At 35.9% G+C, this 2432-nt stretch overlaps 1 long non-coding RNA gene across 1 annotated transcript; it reads left to right on the forward strand.

Moving 5' to 3' along the window:
- Window positions 1-757: 757 nt before the first annotated feature.
- On the forward strand, window positions 758-1813 carry LOC139789810 (uncharacterized). The gene is made up of 2 exons (XR_011723252.1): window positions 758-1080; window positions 1390-1813. It is a non-coding gene; the product is annotated as an uncharacterized lncRNA (long non-coding RNA).
- Window positions 1814-2432: the final 619 nt, after the last annotated feature.

Consider the following 2432-nt stretch of genomic DNA (forward strand, 5'->3'; position numbering starts at 1 on the left):
GCATGCAAAGGCAGTTTTCTGTTTCTTAGTATTTTCTACTTTAGTCATGGTTAAAAGCTCAAATTTATGTTTCAAGTCTGCAAAAAAGTAGTTCTGGGCCTTATGAATGCAAAGCCCAAGTTATAAGTGTCTGAATCAAACAGAGAAATTTAGATTTTGCTTTAAGTTTTGGGAAGCCTGACTCTGACAGCTGACACCTTTTTCAATGTTTGGAATGTGACGGCAAAGTCCTAGCCAAAGATAATTTGAAAAATATGAATATTTTCAGGGAAGAAGCACAATGAAATTGAAGTAGAGATGACACTAGTGGTTTTGTATTCCTCATTTATACTGACATTCTAAAACTAAGATAATAAGACAGCAAATATATGTTGCTTACAACAGGGCTATGAGGAATGACCTTGTAGTGGGGAAATGGAGTGTTAAAATTTTTAAACCCTGTGGTAGGGCAAATGTTTTGATTGCTTTCTCCTACCTAGGATTTTCTTCCTCCTGTAACTCTTACCAACACTTCTGCAGACGGGCAAATTTCTGGATGACAAAACAGGAAGATATGGAGTTTTAAAACAAACAAAAATGAATTAGGGTAAATTCGATAATACCTGCCTAATCTAATGACTTTTCCTATCCTTTCCACACCTTTTTGGTTTTTTACTTGTTTGTTTAGGTTTTTCTTGGCTTTTTTGTTTGTTTGTTTTGGAAGTTTGTTTTGGTTTTTTCTTTAAGTTGGAGTTCCTTACACATCTTCTGACTCACTGAAAACAATCTAAATCCATTTAAAAAGATAAGGGAAATGTGTAAGCCCTGTCTATTTCATCTATATGTAACTCTGTTGCCTGAACTGTAATCTGTGACTTCTTAACTCAAAAAGCAGGCTGAACTGTTTTTGAAATCTGGCACTCTTATGACACTCCAGGTTTCTTAAGAGTTGTGGGTTTCCATCTATGGGAAGTAACAAGTACCCAGAGTTGAAAACTGTCAAGTACAGGGTTTCCTGTTTGCTTTCAGTATCTCCAGGAACACATTGGAAGAAGCTGCTGACAGGGTCTGTGGGGACAAAGGAGTTTGTAAATTTAACAGGTGGGTAAATTGCAGTGGAAATTTCCCTCTGTTTCATACACAGTTTCAAGCAGCCATTTGCCCTTTCACAAATATTCATGGTGGACTACCCTAAAAGAGAAATTATTTGGGCTGCATTATTGCACAATACATTAATGAGTGTCTTGGACATCTGTGTCTGAGCTGAGTTTTGTTTCCCTTAGAGGTTTTTGAAGACCTATCCAGTAGTGGTAAATAATAATTTAGTTTCTTCAGATTCTTCCTTTCTGTGCCTCTGAGATGCCTTCTCTAGTGACTGTGACCTCTGTTTTCCTTCTCTTATTGTACTAGGGTATTGTTCTGTTTCTACAGAGGATTCACCTTCCAGACTTCAGCTACTGAGGAATAAATGACAATGTGCTGTGACCTTTTATACTAGCACTTCACAGTCTCATATGAATTGCAATTACTTTTTCTCTTTCTGGCATGTGTGGCCCCTCAAGGTTTTACACAGCTGAAGATCTGTGGCAGCTCTCTCCTGAGCATCAGAAACAAGATCACCCAGATGAACAGCAGCTGCACATTCAAGTACAGAATTATTTCTTATGCAAAAAGGTATAAAAATCCTTCCTATAAAAACAAAAGAACTATCCAGAGGCGAGAGAGACAGTTGGTTGCACAGATGTGAATTTGTCCATTGAAAACTCATTCTGTTCATACTTTTGCAGAATACATTCATAACCCATACTTACTAAAGATCTTTTGAAAATGGTAATTTGTCATTCAGTGATTTAACAAAAAGCATGAGTAACTACCTTTATAATGAAAGTTGTTAGGATTTACGTGCCCCTTATGCTAAAAAAAAAAAAAGATATATTGAAGTGAATAGACTTCTAGAATTAAAATCAATATGTCTGAGAGAAGATATTCAAATTCAGAAGTTGTGCATATGTTGAGCCACCTTGAGAATGTCTATATTCTCTGTTCATATTTTTACTCACTTGTGAAAATGTCTGTTAATAACCTTACCTGTTGGTTTTGTAACAAAACTTGAATGAACATCTGCATCTTGTGATATTTCTCTTGACTCCTGTTTTGTGGATTTGATTCTACGATAGTGGGGGAAAAAATGTGTTTGTTTCTAAATTCTTTAGAAGGTCAAGGAGATTCAGAAATCCCACATATCAGAAGAGGAGCCCAGAGAAAGTAAGAAATTAAAACAATGCTTCTCTTAGAACTACCACATTAAGATGAGATTCTTCTCACCCCATAATACAGATATTCTGTGGGTAAAGATTTTGTCTTGCCTTTTATAAGACAATTGCATTGTCTTCTCAGGCCTGTAACCTTCAGTTATTGAAAGCATGTTATGTTTAAATGTTCAGAAAGTTTGT

The sequence above is a fragment of the Heliangelus exortis genome, chromosome Z, assembly GCF_036169615.1.
Source record: "Heliangelus exortis chromosome Z, bHelExo1.hap1, whole genome shotgun sequence".
NCBI classification, from domain to species: Eukaryota; Metazoa; Chordata; class Aves; order Apodiformes; family Trochilidae; genus Heliangelus; species Heliangelus exortis.